Source organism: Oryctolagus cuniculus, chromosome 10 (assembly GCF_964237555.1).
Source record: "Oryctolagus cuniculus chromosome 10, mOryCun1.1, whole genome shotgun sequence".
Lineage (NCBI taxonomy): Eukaryota > Metazoa > Chordata > Mammalia > Lagomorpha > Leporidae > Oryctolagus > Oryctolagus cuniculus.
Window position 1 is genome coordinate 71614402 of NC_091441.1, and position 16918 is coordinate 71631319.

The 16918-nt window shown below is 41.7% G+C and overlaps 1 long non-coding RNA gene across 1 annotated transcript in view; it reads left to right on the plus strand.

Moving 5' to 3' along the window:
* Positions 1–16918, plus strand: part of LOC103349278 (uncharacterized) — a 91043-nt gene that overhangs the window by 63589 nt on the left and 10536 nt on the right. Inside the window, exon 3 of the long non-coding RNA XR_517493.3 lies at positions 14584–14715. This is a non-coding gene — a long non-coding RNA (uncharacterized lncRNA). The remainder of the gene's footprint in view (positions 1–14583; positions 14716–16918) is intronic.

Consider the following 16918-nt stretch of genomic DNA (forward strand, 5'->3'; position numbering starts at 1 on the left):
AACAAACACAAAGTTTTCGATAGAATATAAAGTGCTAAGAGTGCTTAAATTTATATTTAGACACATTTATCTCATTTAACTTTATACAGTTTACATTTAGTTATTACACCTAGATGACTTAAGAGGCTGATATTACATCAGCCTTTATCTGAATTAAGGTCAAATTACATCTATATGGAATTGTATTTTATTTTTTTATGAAGTAACTCAAACTGAAAATCCGTGATATCAACCTGAGATCTATTAAATAGCCATTCTTCATTTAGTCTCAGGAAGACACACAGTGTTGCGACAAAACACTATGGCTTTTTTAAAAGGTAGTGAATTTTAGGTTTATAATATTCAGTAACAGCAAATTAGCATGAGAATTGTTGTCCTTTCATTTTTTGTGTGAGATTGTTATTTATTAGTTATGTCTGTTTAGATTTTAGATTGAACTGGAGCCTAATAGTCTTTTATTATTTATGTTGGCATAAGGCCCAGATGGAATTCCTTATCCAGAAGCCTGAGACTGGTATGAAGAGGGCTTTTTCCTTATATATGGTTTTAGCCTCTTTGTCTCCCTTATATGATTACATGCATACATTTGATTGGATATTCTAATGTTACATGGCAGCCACAGGCATTGATACAATACTGCACATGTGTACATCATTACTGATGTGTTTCCCACATACATACTGAATACTATGTTGCCTTGCAACAGTTAACACTATTGCTCTATACTAGCAAACAGAACCTGAAATGATTACCGATATGGGCAGGCAGATAGGATTAACACAATTAGACTCATGAGCTGGAAGACCACCCCTTTGCCCTGCACCCTTTTGTTATCCCATGCCCCTACCGGATCTTACCTGTATGTAACCAGTCCCCTTTTCGAAACTGATAAAAGGTGTGGAGCATGCTGAGCCCTCCCCCTTCCCATTGTCACATGGCTCCAGGCTCACAGCCTTCTGGTAGCCCCTTTCTGCTTTCCTGCCTGATAGGCTACCTCTGGCTGCTGCTAACCGCACACTTTGCTCCACGTAGCTCCTGGCCTGATCTCTGCCTGGTATGGATCCACTTTAGGCTTCTAGAATCCTTTTTCCCTTAAATAAAGCCCCGGCTGTCCTGTGTATTTCTCTCACTAAATAAATGCTAAAATCTTACTCTGTTACCTTTTTTATTCTAGCCGATATTCAGAAATCTTATCTGAATAGATGGCAAGGAACCTCAAGATATTAATAATAAAATAATTAATAAAGCTAACCGACAACATTACTACAGTTGAAGCATTCACAGGCAAGCAGATAAAACCATATTTCATTCCCAGGACAAATTCCTCCCTATTTATTTTCTTCTGACCTTAGGAAGGTTTTTACTATAACTTTAACCATGTTAGTTAGAAACAAGTTTAATTAAAAACAAAAGGCTCTACCATGGTAAGTGGTAGCTGGAGAACCTGCTCTCAATAGAACTTTTCTTTCTACCTGGTCATGGGTGTGTACTAACCTACCCTATTCTAAAAGCTCCAATACCCTCTGGGTGAGGGTTGTGATGCTCTCCTCCCCTGAACTTCCCTCTCCTCTCTGCAGCAAACAGGGGGTGAGGACCATGACTGTTGATTGTCCAGCCCTTGTGGACTCCTTCATTTCTGGGTGACATCCCCGGCTACCCACCAAAGATCTCTCATCCTCCATTTTTCTTCCCCTTCTAACCCTGCCCTTTTCCTCCCAAACCGACCCTATTAAATACACTTTCACTTTCTTGTTTTCTAATCCCACGTGAACTCCAGCCAGAAGACCCTTGCCAGATCTCTGCCACTTGTCACAGCAGACTTGATTTTCAACCCAAGGATTGGTAAGAAATAGGCCTCCATCTGCCCAGTCATGCTGAGCCAGACTCTAGCTGTTGTCCATGCCCTCAGAGGATCTACACTCCAGCCAAGCTCCTCTCCCTTAGTTCCAAGAACAAGAGAGAAATTTTCAAAAGGTTCTGGGGAACAATCTCACATCCTGGACTAGAGATACTTTCCCTAATGCTTCTCCTCTCCGGGAGAAGAATCTGGTTGTGGAAGCTTCTGGAGCCAGCTAAGTCCCTGGTCCTGTCCGTATTTTGCCTGGTCTGTAGGTTTCAAAATTTCTCAAATTTCTCCCAAATCACCCCTGGCCTGCCTCCTAAAAAATGTATTGGTGACTGTGGGCCTGAAGGGGGAGATAAAGCCAAAATAATTAATTTTCTTCTGTACCACATTTTTGCCTCAGTATAAATTGGATAATGACTCTCAGTGGCGAAAATTTTGGTATTTTCAATGTACAAATTTTTCAAAACCTTGACAACTTTACATAGAGAAACAGAAAATAGTCAGTGGTCCCTACCCTCTTCCCACCATTCAAACCTCTGCCCTGCCTCCCTGCTCTCTTCCTCTTCCATCTGAAACATAGCCTACCCTACTGCCTAAAGAACACAGCGTTCCAATGCTGCCTCAAGAACATGGCTTTCCTCTCACTCTGTCTTCTCTCCTCACTTCCCAGTTCTTTTACCAACACCCAGTTGCAGCTGCACACAACCTATTCTCTTATTTCTCACACCCTGTTTGCTATCCAGACACAGCTGAGGACTCTCCAATGTATCACCCCCACCCTGGGCATCCTGAAAATCCCACTCCCTTCCCTCCTTAGTGGCAGTCTTTGATGAAAAAAAATGACTGTTTAAACTTTTTTTCTCTCTCTCTTTGGTTTATGGTATGTAAGCTCCACCCCTTTGCCTGACAGGGAGAGGAGGAGGAAAACCAGTTAACTCTCAGCCTAGGGCAGTGACACTCAGGAGTCTCCCTGGTGATGACTCCCATTAACACTCTTTAAAATTTGGATTGTTGATGATGTGCTTTAAACTTCTTTTTAAATGACTATTTCAATATATAATTTAAGAAATAAGAAAAAGTAATAAAGTTGTGAACATGAAAATATTTTCCTGGTGTGAAAGGTTAAGAAGAAAACAGACACTTTGAATAAGAAAGGGAAAAGACAAGATACCTAAAGGTTTAAGTAAGTTGAAGAAGGTCTGAGCAAGTCATAAAAGGTTTTAAAGGAATAAGCCTTGTAAGGAAAATGTGTGTAATAAAATTGAATCTAATTTCTAAGTGACATAAGGTTAAAGTCCAATCCTCTGTTGAAACAATGAAGGTTTTGAACAATATAATTAATAAATATCTGTTAGTAGTTTTGATCTTGATCTTAATCTTGAAAAATAAAATATGTTTTTGCAAAAGCTGCAACATCTCATTTTAGCAGTTTCTGTTTAATTCTGTAAATTTTCTAGTTGGGTCCCATAAATGTCTTTTTTGGTTCTGTTAAATTATTCCAAATTGTGGGATGATTCTATCTGCTACCTCTTCTATTCAATGTATTTATTTCCCATTTTGATGACAGACCAAAAAGATACAGATTTGGGGTTCCATTGAGTTAACCTTTTGTGTTCTCTTTTCAATAAACTCTAATTGTTTAAAAGCTGCTGAGTTGTTTTAATGGTTTATTTTATTTATTTGAAAGACAGAGTTACAGAGAGAGGTAGACAAAGAGAGAGGTCTTCCATCTGCTGGTTCACTCCCCAGATGGCTGCAACAACTGGAGCTGTGCGGATCCGAAACCAGGAGCTAGGAGCTTCTTCCAGGTCTCCCACATGGGTGCAGGGGCCCAAGGACTTGGGCCATCTTCTACTGCTATTCCAGGCCATAGCATAGAGATGGATTGGAAGAGAAGCAGCCGAGACTAGAACTGGCACCCAGATGGGATGCTGGTGCTTCAGGCCAGGCTTTAACCTGTTGTGCCACAACACTGGCCCCACTGCTGAGTTTTAAAAGAGTTTATTGTTCACTCTACAGTCCTCCACTCTACCAGCTGAGCTATCGAAGGGTGCATTCTTAAGTGTTGAAACTTAACTGAAAAGTGATCCCTGTTAAATATAAGAGTGAGAATAAGAGAGGGAAGAGATGTACAATTTGGGACATGCTCAATCGGACTTGCCCCAAATGGTAGAGTTAGAAACATGCCAGGGGATTCCAATTCATTCCAGGCAAGGTGGCATGTACCAATGCCATCTCACTAGTCCAAGTGATCAATTTCTGTTCATAACTGATCATAATGGTAGGACTAAGAGTCAAAGGGATCACATAACAAGACTAGTGTCTGCAAATACTAACTGATAAAATAAAAAAGGGAGAGAATGATCCAATATGGGAAACGGGATACACAGCAGACTCATAGAATGGCAGATGTCCTAAACAGCACTGTGGCCTCAGAATCAGCCCTTAAGGCATTCAGATATGGCTGAAGATCCCATGAGAGTATTTCAGACATGGAAAGCCAAGACACTCTGGCAAAAAAATAAATAAATAAATAAAATGAAATGACCTAAATGAAAGATTTCTGCGAGTGAGATCCCAGTAGAAAGAACGGGCCATCAGAGAAGGAGGTACCTTTCTCTGAAGGGAGCAGAGATCTTCCACTTTGACTACAACCTTGTCTAAATATGATCAGAGTTGGTGAACTCAAAAGGCTTCCATAGCCTTGGCAACTCATGACAAGAACCTAGGGTGATTACTGATGCCATAAACAAGAGTGTTGTCGCTCCCCAATTCGCGGAGGAACGACACTGGACCCTGCGCTGTTCTCTTTGCCCGGCCCTTCCCGGGTTTGCTGCCGTTCCCTCACTCGCGGAGGAACAACACCATCCCGGGTTAGCTGCCGGCCCCCCCGCCTCCGCGGAGGTGCGGCACCCCTGCCGCTTTCCCCGCTTCCACAGAGGAGCGGCATACCGCCGACCGGCTCTCTCAGGGGCTGCTCAGATGTTCCCCTTAGATGTTCCTGGTGCATATTGTCTCTTCCTTTATAGTCCTCTTCCACCAATCCATGCTCTGCTGCCCACACGCTGAGCATGCTGCTCTCCTCCAATCAGGAGCAGGATCAGCTCCTGCAGCTTATCAGTCAAATTGGTGAGGCAGCTGTGTAGAAGTTGTTTGCTGTCGCTCAGCGCCATATTGTGGGAGATCAGATGCAGAGAATTAGTCCTAGTTCCAGTAATTTAGTCTAGTCTCAGTTGCTCCCCACAAGTGTCAATTTGTTAAGTCAACAACAGGAGTCACTGTGCACTTACTCCTCATGTAGGATCTCTGTCCTTAATGTGCTGTACATTGTGATTTAATGCTATAACTAGTACTCAAACAGTATTTTTCACTTTGTATTTCTATGTGGGTGCAAACTGTTGAAATCTTTACTTAATATATGCTAAACTGATCTTCTGTATATAAAGAAAATTGAAAATGAATCTTGATGTGAATGGAAGGGGAGAGGGAGCAGGAAAGGGGAGGGTTGCAGGTGGGAGGGAAGTTATGGGGGGGAAGCCATTGTAATCCATAAGCTGTATTTTGGAAATTTATATTCATTAAATAAAAGTTAAAAAAAATAAAAGAGTTTGTTTAAATATATACTAATTTTAAAATATTTGAATTATTGGTTTATAATTATTATTGAATCTTATCTATAACTGGGTAAATCACCCTAATTAAGTGAGTGATATTATTTAATGATACTAAAGGATGCTATTTTAACCAGATGTTTTAAGTTCCATTGGCATCTTTGACAGATATTCTAAGAATCAAAGTTCCAAATTCTTTAGACTTTGATATTTCCAATTTGGCTCCTGGAAATGTCAAATGATATATCTCTCATCCTGTACAGACACTGACTAACTGACTAATTACGCTATTTGGATTATATTAAGGGAGCTGCCAAGGTGTGCAATGGTGCTAAATTTAAGTTATGATAATGTAAATTGCTATTGATACAAATGTCCAAAAGCTACAAAAGTCTAATGATCTTGTTTTATTATCAGCCATGATGGTTATCTTAATGAGAAAGGTTCAGAAGCCTAAAAGGGATACATGTTTTTAAAATCCTTCAGGTATTTTCTAAAATACTGTTTGAAATAAACAAGTGCCTCTGTCTCTTCTTGTGGAATAGTGAGTTTTACAATTTTAACAATGGCTATTTAAAGTAATTTGTGATCCACAGTTTTGTAGTGTTCTAAAAAAATCAGATTTATGTAAAAGACTCTAACAAATGTTGTTAAATGTAGGTTTTTGGAAAACCTATAAAATCAATCTACATGAGAGATTCAAAAACTCTGAAAAAATGTAAAAACAAACTACCCATTGAAATTAAAACATTGATGGTTCTGTGTTTAAATGTTTCCTCCTTTAGGTTCCAAAGTTTTTTTTTTTTTCTTAGTGTGATTTCTATTATATTTAGTACTTTGAGACAGCTCTGTAAACAGATAAAGCTATTTAAAAATTGGCTACAGGTATAGTTCCCTAGGTACCACTTCTCCTAAAATCTCTTTGTTGCTTAAATGTGGCTAAAAAGGTTATTGGCACTGACTCCTGGTCATCAACTACTTCTCCCACTATGGGGAACACATCAACAACCAGGTCAAATCCGAATGGGCAATGAGGGACAAATAAGAGCTAGCCACAAGATGATTTGTGCTCAAAAAGGATTTTAATCAGAAGGAAAAAGTAAAAATCAAAATGCAGTCATTGGTGTCAACCCCTAATACAATTAAATAAGGCCAAGGTGTTATGAAAAAGGGTCTTGTGCATGATTGGTTGGTAATTGCTTTATCATATATTCATAATAAATTCAGTTAAATAATTATGGGCATTCAGCCAAAAAGCAAGTTTCCAAAAAGACTTAGAAGTAATTGAAGATATCTTACATGGATACTAGTTAGGCCTAAAAACTCTGGCCTATAAACCCACTGGCCATGTGATGAGCACTGGTTATGTATGAAAGCCCAGAGGGGCACAGTAAGTAAATTGGGAGCCTGACTTGTTGCCTCACTTCCTCTCTATTTCATTCTGGCTAGAAAATAAACTCTATTCTAAAGCATTCTCTACTAGGATGCACAGTTTGATTCCCCAGACCTTAAAAAGAGATGGCTAACCTTTCTGTATAACAATGCTTGGCCACTTACAGAACACCAAATAGCAGAGCCAAATAATAAGAACTTAAATTATGATTTTACAGATACATTTATTTTGCCATGGGCACAATAGTCAAGCAACACCCACCCTTTTCAAACCAAACTGAGGGAGAGATAAAAATTTTACTAATGGCTTCAAAATTTATAGACAGGTTGGATAAGGTGGCCATTATGTTTGATTTTACCTAGAAGGACAGTCTTATCTCATAGGAAAAATACTGTCAGGGTCAATTCCATGGTCTAGCTTGCAAGCTATGCAACAGGAACAATGTAAAGATGAGTGACAGGCCAATTAATAACAGCTTTACACAGTGACCAGCCATCAAGGAGACTCAACAAGGCCAGTCCACTCCAAAATGGAAATGATTTTTGATGTGGTTTTGGGTAAGTAAGGGTCATGACAGAAAATAGCTTCCAAAGACACTGTCAGCTCTGCTAAGAGCTGAGTCCCTGGAAACATAACCGCCTGCTGTCAAAGTGTTGTGAGCTAGGTTGGGCCTAAATCTCTATTCCAGGCACTGGCCTTTTACTTACAGAAGACTTCTAAGTACAGGTACAAACATGATGTGCGATGTGATAAGGTTTATTTATAGAATGAGAAGAATACACAGGCCATATGAGGGCTTTATTTAGTGAGAGTGGTCCAGTAAGGGTTAAGAGGGACTTACATACCCTGCTTTCCCTGAGTCCATGTAGAGGGTGGGGAGAGGGAGAGAGAGAGAGCACCCTGCCCTTTACCAGGCTTCTTATGAGCTTAGAAAGGGGAGTGGCTACATAGCACTTCCCCTTGGTCCCAGGCAAGAGAAGGTACATCCTGGCAAAGGGGTCATCCAGTTGACAAGTAGATTGATATGGTGACACAGTGGGGTAGGTGTGGCTTCCAGCTTATGAACTTAAACTGCCTATCTGCCTGACTTGTCTCACATCATAAGAACTCCCAAGCCAGAACTGCAGACCCTGTTGGCTCCAACTTGAAAAAGCCCTTTATGCCACCCAGATTCCATAGTAACCAACACTATTGACAGGATGGCCTAGGGTTAGTAACGTTACAGGCAGGATTGTAAATTTCCTTTTAGAGAGATTGCCTATCCTTTATCAACATCTTAATCAGGAAAGTTCTCTTCCCAGGCCAGTCAGGTAACGGGATTTAGTGGGATGTCTTCTCTAAGAAAGTTCACATCTCCCTTTTGATGTCTCCTCCAGTACCTCATGTGAAGAGATAGGAAGGTTTGGGCCTCACATATATATGGCCAGGCTTTAACTCCCATCTTACTATTATCAAATCCCTCCTGTCAGTTTCTATTTTCTTCTCAATAGGAAGACTTCCTCCTTGTTTGGATAGTGCCTTTCTTAGGTCCTCTAATAATGATTCTGTCCTTTGTTTTAGACCCTGTGAATTCAATATGCTTGTTAGAACTGTTTCATCCAAACTTGAAGCAATGAAATTCTCAATGGCCATACACATAAAACCTTGGATGGAAACAGTTTCTGCGACCTGCACTGTGGCTCCATGGGAGACCACCTTCTGCTGGAACCCTGTCTTGATCATAGGTTCTTACTTTGCCCCCTGCTAAGCCTGAAGATGCCAGGGAAGTAAATGTCCTAACCCCTGTGAGGAGCCAGGGTTTCCAAAACAGAATCAGGAATGAAGAAGCCCAGGACTAGAAGCAAGCTGGGCAAACTCCATACCATAGCTCCTTGCTAGCAAGTACACAATAAACAAAACAGGGAGGAAGATCATTGTAGCAAATATTTTCCAATGGACAAAAAGATTTAGACTTTATCAAAAACAAGCTAGAAATGGCTCCATTAAGACTACCCCTGCCTTCACAATAGTTTATAACAATTACTTTTGCTCTTTGCAGATGATATGTTAAAGACATACAAATACCCCGAGACTGTGATACCTCAATGACATGGTTTCTCTCTCTCTCTCTCTCTCTCTCTCTCTCTCTCTCCCCCCACCCTGTGTCTCTGAACCCCTCTGTTTGAAAGCTGTGTTTCTTTTTATGTCAAGAGTGCTGTTTTTACACCACTAAATTGGGTGTGGTTAAGAGAAGTGTGTTCATGAAATATATTCCCAAAACAGCCCTCCCTCATTGTAGTCATCTTTCCCACCATGGGCACGATCTCTACTATATCCTCTTTTCCACATAATAATAATGCTTTGATTACTACCAGATGTAACTCATGTCTTTCAAAAGTTCTTACAGGAATAAGTGACAGCTGTCACACAGGGACATCGCTAAACTGCTCTTCTTGGCAACTCATGACAAGAGCCTAGGGTGATTACTGATGCCATAAACAAGAGTGTCAATTTGTTAAGTCAACAACAGGAGTCACTGTGCACTTACTCCTCATGTAGGATCTCTGTCCTTAATGTGCTGTACATTGAGATTTAATGCTATAACAAGTACTCAAACAGCATTTTTCACTTTGTGTTTCTATGTGGGTGCAAACTGTTGAAATCTTTACTTAATGTATACTAAACAGATTTTCTGTATATAAAGAAAATTGAAAAGGAATCTTGATATGAATGGAAGGGGAGAGAGAGCGGGAAAGGGGAGGGTTGTGGGTGGGAGGGAAGTCTTTGGGGGGGGAAGCCAATGTAATCCATAAGCTGTACTTTGGAAATCTATATTCATTAAATAAAAGTTAAAAAAATTATGAAGTAAATGGAGTGTTATATATACATACGATTATATTTATATAAATCTATATAATTTATATTTATATTCATAGATATAAATATTTATATTTATATACATATAAATATAGTATTTAAATTATAATATATTTAAATATTATATAATATTAAATATAATGTATTTAAATATAAATATAAGTATAAATGAAATAATATATAAATATTTATATATAAAGTCCTCATGGAATTACTGATACTTATTATATATATTATATTACATATATATAATTATCAGTAATGCCATGCTTCAGAAACTCAGATATTCAGTAGTTTCTTTGCTCAAGCAAAGATGAATGGAAAGCTTCACTTTTAGCAGTTGTAGAGGTGCAAGACCAGGCCTAGACACCCTACATCCTCCCCAGCTCCTCCCTCAGCCCTCATGGTGCTACTGCTCATTTCCTTGTGACCCTCAGAAGCTGCCCTGGTGCTCACTGTGGTTACAATTCACACTCAGAAGTGTTTTCCTCTGTCTCTGCACAATCTAGAGGCTGGTGCTGCAGTCTGCAGGGAGGCCAGGGTCAATGGCATGTACTGTACAAGAATCCCCAGGACAAGGCCCCATCTGTCTTAAGGAACTTCAAATCCCTATTGTATCAAAAGGATTTTCTCTGAAATTCCTTGTTATATTGTTTCCCTTTATTTTGGATTCACTTGCTTCTCTTTTGAAAATTTTTAAATTTTTTTTAACTTTTATTTAATGAATATAAATTTCCAAAGTACAGCTTATGGATTACAATTGGCTCCCCCACCATAACTTCCCTCCTACCCGCAACCCTTCCCTTTCCCTCTCCCTCCCCACTTCCATTCATATCAAGATTCATTTTCAATTTTCTTTATATACAAAAGATCAGTTTAGCATATATTAAGTAAAGATTTCAACAGTTTGCACCCACATAGAAACACAAAGTGAAAAATACTGTTTGAGTACTCGTTATAGCATTAAATCACAATGTACAGCACATTAAGGACAGAGATCCTACATGAGAAGTAAGTGCACAGTGACTCCTGTTGTTGACTTAACAAATTGACACTCTTGTTTATGGCATCAGTAATCACACTAGGCTCTTGTCATGAGTCGCCAAGGCTATGGAAGCCTTTTGAGTTCACCAACTCCGATCATATTTAGACAAGGTCGTAGTCAAAGTGGAAGTTCTCTCCTCCCTTCAGAGAAAGTTACCTCCTTCTTTGATGACCTGTTCCTGTTCTTTTCACTGAGATCTCACTCACGGAGATCTTTCATGTAGGGTTTGTTTTTTTTTTGGGGGGGGGGTTTGTTTGTTTGTTTGTTTGTTTTGCCAGAGTGTTTTCGCTTTCCATGCCTGTGATGCTCTCATGGGCTTTTCAGCCAGATCCGCATGCCTTAAGGGCTGATTCTGAGGCCAGAGTGCTGTTTAGGACAGCTGCCATTCTATGGGTCTGCTGTGTATCTCGCTTCCCATGTTGGATCATTCTCTCCCTTTTTTATTCTATCAGCTAGTATTTGCAGACACTAGTCTTGTTTATGTGCTTCTATTTGAAGTGCAGAGAGACACAGAGCATCACAGAGATCCCATTTGCTGGTGTATTCCCCAAGTACCTGCAACATCCAGGACTGACTATGTTGAAGTGTGAAGGCTGGAACTCCATTCATGTCTCCCACATGGATGGCAGGGATCCAAGTAATTAGGTCATCATCTTTGTCAACACTTGTCATGTGGGAGAGTAGAGGGGCCGAGAATCCAGGGTAGAGCAGGCAGGTCTGGAAAGTCAAGCGGTAGCAGCAGCTGGGATATGCATGGTGTTCATGGGCAGAGACAGGGATTATGCAATCTCTGACACAGATAGAAGGTAAAGGGGGCAGGTGGAGAGGTAGTGCAGGCTCCCCTGCATCTGTTTTATCCTCCAAGTCCTCAATTTGCCCTCCAGGTTCCTGGTGTTCTTTGGCTACTTCATGTTTTTCCTTGAGGGGGTCTACATCTGGGCAGCTGAAGAGGTGGGCACCACTCCCTGTGGTCTCAGCATCAGTGGCATGGTTGTTGGCAGAACAGCAGCCCTGGCACCCAGAGGACAGTGGAGTGGAGGACGACTCTGGGAAAAAAAAAACAACTAAAAGCTGCCCTCCTGCACCCCTGCACTGATATCCGCAGATCTGAGCACCCCCAGAACTCAGTGTGAAGGGCCCTGGAGAATAGCCTAAATCCTGCAGGAGGGGCACCACATCTCAGGGACGCTGTGAAAAGGCCTGGAGGAGAAAGCCTGGGGTCAGCGTAGACCCGCGCAGGAGTGGGTCTGAACCGGCCAGGTGGGGACAGCATCACAGCCCAGGGACCCAGGGGAGGAGAGCCTGCTGGGGCCCACAGAGAGCAGGGACAGTGCTGATTAAAACTTGGCCATTTAGAGCAGATTGTACGCATGCGGTCCCTGAAGAGAGAAACAGTCCTAGAGGAACAGCCAGAGTGCCTTCTTGCCCTAAGGCCTCATGCAGTCTGTGGAGGGAATGCTGGTGACTTCGCAATGGAACTGGTGGCAGGGAAAGGATTCCTGCAAGAAGGCGCAAGCCGGGAAGCGCGAGTCCGGTGTTGCCATCAACTGAGGGTGAGGCAGGCGTTGGCCCCGGCAGGACGGTTGCAGGCGTTTGGAGCTGCACGGGCTGCTGTGTGAGAACCATTTGGGGCCTGCGGGTCCAATCCGACCGAATAGTCTGGCCTGGGCACCATCTCTACAGGCTATTGATGCACTGCTAGGATGCCAGCTGGGCCCCAGAGACCACATATTGCTGGTGCTCTCCCTGGGTCTCTGAAGGCAGCGCCTGCAGCAAGCCTGGGAGGGGGCAACCCTGATCCCACCAGGCTTCTTGGAGTGTCCTGCTGTGCTTCTCCTGGAGACAAGGGCACTTCTCCGTGGCCACCGTGGCCCACAGCTGTCATCTACCTGCAAAGGCTTCCTAGCAGGTGTGTGGTGCCCAGAGCTGATTAGATGCTGCCAACACCATCTCCCTTCCTGGAAGGCGGGTTCTCTTCCCCTCTTTTTAGAAATTTAGTTTAAAAAATTAGACCCTGTCTTAGATCAGCCAATGGCAGTGGTCTTGCCAGTCTTTGAATGCTGTGTATCCACAGCAGGGGGTCTGAAAGTGGTGCTGCCTAATATTCTTGGGAATTACTCTGATTTTTTTCCTCATTGCTGTGCTGTAATCTGTAGGGTACCTTGCACATGGCATATCTCTGAGTACGTGATCTGCTTCCACCTAGGCAGAGGGCACAAAAGCGTGGTCCTAAGTGGCACAGGACACACACTGGGCTATGGTTTCCTGAAAAGATGCAGGACAGGGATCCCCAATCGTCATCCTTGCATCATCCCTCACAAACATGTGAAGTCTGTATTCTAGACCAGTTTTGGTTTATTTTGAACGAAACATTCTGGTGGAAATTTCCTCATAAATTAAAAGCTACTTTCTCTGACCTCCAGGAATTTGTCAGGAAAGGAAACACATCATCTCGTGAGTTATTAGTGTAGTCATGTATTGGATTCCAAGAAGACTTATACCTTTCAGTCATTGTGCCAATGTCAGCTGGGTGCTCCCCTTACTGTACACTATTGTGACCTGAATGCCACCTGAGATATCTATTGCTCAACAGAGCAAATGTCCTTTGGTGTCAGGACAAGGGAAACATGGATCATTGTTTCAGCATGACAAGAAGGATTGAGACAGTCCTCCCCCATGGCTTAATTTACTTGAACCTCGTTTCCTCGGTTTACTTCACTGGGGCTGATGTGTGTCCAGCATATCACTTGCAGAAGTTTCAAGACTAGGAATCTATAAAATCATTCAAATTTCTGTTTAGTTTTTAAAAATCTATTTACAATTATATCTGACATAATTCGTATATTACACAATATATTTTGGCCCTCTGCTCATAAAATTATCCCTTTATAGTCAAAAAATTTAGATGCAGGTTTTTATTTCAGATCCAAATTCTATTTGAAGACAGGAGAAATAAGCTCTTATATGCCACCTATAATTTCTTCAGAAGCAGAAATTATGGGCAGTTTCGCATTTTAATTCATTTAAATCATTTGAACAGAATTCAATAATATTTTGTTTGTGGAAAAGATCGTTAATTTTTAAAATCCTTTCCTATAGTAGTTCTGAAAAAGATTACATGTGATTTAAAAAATACAGTCATGGCCGGCGCTGTGGCTCACTTGGCTAATCCTCTGCCTGCAGCATCGGCACCCCAGGTTCTAGTCCTGGCTGGGGCACCAGATTCTGTCCCAGTTGCTCCTCTTCCAGTCTGTCTCTCTGCTGTGGCCATGGAAGGCAGTGGAAGATGGCCCAAGTGCTTGGGCCCTGCACTCGCATGGGAGACCAGGAGAAGCACCTGGTACCTGCCTTCAGATCGGCACGGTGCACCAGCCATTTAGGGGGGTGAACCAACGGAAAAAGGGAGACCTCTCTCTCTCTCTCTCTATCTCTCTCTCTCTCTCCCTCTCTCTCTAACTCTGCCTGTCAAAAAGAAAGAAAGAAAAAAATACAGTCATATTATTTCCATGGATTTTATCAAAGAAGAAAATTCATTAGACATATGAGAAATGTTGAGGTTTCAGGACAATAAAATGGGATTTGGACAATAATATTTTGTGAACTTTTACCTCAGGATTTTTCTGACCAAATGGAAGTGGAAGGCTCAGGTATGTCTTTGAGGGAATGTTCTCTTACTCAATTATTTTAAGCCAAAACTGGTAGAAATTGTTATTGTTAAGTAATTCAATGATAACTCAAACTGTGCATGGAATCTTTTGTAGACTTGCATGGGTATGCAGAATTCAATGTGGTTTTGTCCAAATGTTGATTTTATTTTACTGTTGCCTGTCAGGGTGGACGCTTCAGGTTGCTGGAAAACAAGAATTCACCCAGTCTTTTGGGAACTGCAGCCCACACACAACTGTGGTGGTCAGCTGTGCCCATCTTATGAGATCATCCTCAGAGGCACCTTTTTACATTCCTGGTGGGTATTTTATTTAATGTGCCTATTTGCCCTCATACCTCTTAACAAACAATGCTCCAATTTCAAGTAACCAAGCCCCACACAATTTACACTGGACAAAAGAATTATATTTTTTGCTTGTATTTTACTGCATCCAGAACCAATGAAATCACATTGGAGTGAAATCAAGGAGATGGGGTTCTTGTCACAGATCCAACAGAACATAATGATGTCCCCTTGGGAAGGTCTTACTAGTTTGAGGCCTATTTCTTTGTCTTTTGACAGGGTCATACTAGAAGACTCGAAATACTGTGGGCTTGTGAAAAGTTCATGGGCAATGAGTGCTATGAAAAAAAATACATGGATTTCAATATTTTCACACAAATCTAAACTTATAATGCAAAATTAATTAATCTGGAATGTGGAGTGTCAGAGAGAGAGGGAGAGAAAGAGAGAGATTGATTCCATCCACTTGTTCAATACTCAATTGCCTGCATCGGCTTGGGAGGGGAACTTAATCCAGATCTTCCCCATGGGTGGCTGGAACACAATATTTGAAATTGCCATTGCCTCTCAAGTTTGGTATTTTCAGGAAGCTAAAGGCAGGAACTAAAGGCAGGTATCACATCCATGTACTCCACCATGGGATATGGACATCTTTTTTTTTTTTTTTTTTTTTTTTTTTTGACAGGCAGAGTGGACAGTGAGAGAGAGAGAGACAGAGAGAAAGGTCTTCCTTTTGCCGATGGTTGACCCTCCAATGGCCTCCGCGGCAGGCGCGCTGCAGCCGGCGCACTGCGCTGATCCAATGGCAGGAGCCAGGTGCTTATCCTGGTCTCCCATGGGGTGCAGGGGCCAAGGACTTGGGCTATCCTCCACTTCACTCCCTGGTCACAGCAGAGAGCTGGCCTGGAAGAGGGGCAACCGGGACAGAATCTGGTGCCCCGACCGGGACTAGAACCCGGTGTGCTGGCGCCGCAAGGCGGAGGATTAGCCTAGTGAGCTGCGGCGCCGGAGGGATATGGACATCTTAATCAGTGTCTTAACATCTTGATTCTATATCTACTCCTAAAATTATTTTAAATCTATTTTCTCAATCATTTTGAATTGTCCTTGTATATCTGAATTCTTTGTAGAAATACCTTAAATGCCATAGGTATTCTAAAATAGGAGGCCAATTACACATGGAACAGAGTAGCAGCTCTATCAATATGTTTTCAGAGTGTTCTCCATTTTCTAGATGATATGACCAAGATGCAGCAGGAGTATATGACTTGACCTGAAACTCCAGAGTAGAAGGAATTAAAAGTTCCTTCCCATCCTCAAGCTCTCTTTGTCAATGCATAGACTGCAGAGTATTAACCTGTTATGCATCGTAAAGTTTGAAAGGAGCTTAAACCTAAACTTGTGAATAAGCAACAAACACTTTGAAACTCTTGAGGTTTGTCACTTTTTGAATTACATTTATACCAAATAGTCATTTTCTAGAGAGTACCTTCAGCATGGCATCTTGTCATGTAAGAAGTGGACACCACAAGTTGGTGTAGGATTCAGCCTTCATTCTCAGAGTGGTGTTGAGCTCCTAGTGAAATGGCCCCTTATTTCCTCTCCTAGACAACAGGCTTCTTGGGGACCAGGATTACCTGTTTATGACTAATGGTGTCGCCTTGGACTTTTTGTGGAAGCGCAGAGGTTATTCACAAAATGAGATGTAAGCACATTAGAAAATCTGTATACAGATCACTTACCACCAACTTACAGATACACAGGAAAAAACATGCCCATTATTGAGGGTGCTAAATGTTCACCTCTGTTCTGTGGTACCAGTGCTTGACTCCAGGTATATTGTTTTTGCACTCTTTTATACACATCTTCCTTGGATCCATTCCTTGCTCCCAATAATGAGTTCAGGACTAATCCAAGGAGATCAGAGAGGAAGGTGGGACTAGGCTACAAGTCCTTCTTGGCTGATATGGCAAGATCATGGTGTGCTTTTCTGATGAAAGAATTCTGAAATGCACAGATCTCCTTCCTTTGAGGGTGTGGAGAAATCAGTGCCCCAGGAGGGGATCACACTGTTTCTGCTCCTGGATGGCCATTGTCAACTAAGGGTAAACAAGGTTGAAATGGTTTCTGATGTTTTACTGTTTAAAGGTGGGGTTTGTGAGCAGAGGAGGGTATGCTGAAGTGATCTTCTCTTATCCTTGGGTTTCCCTCCTGACAA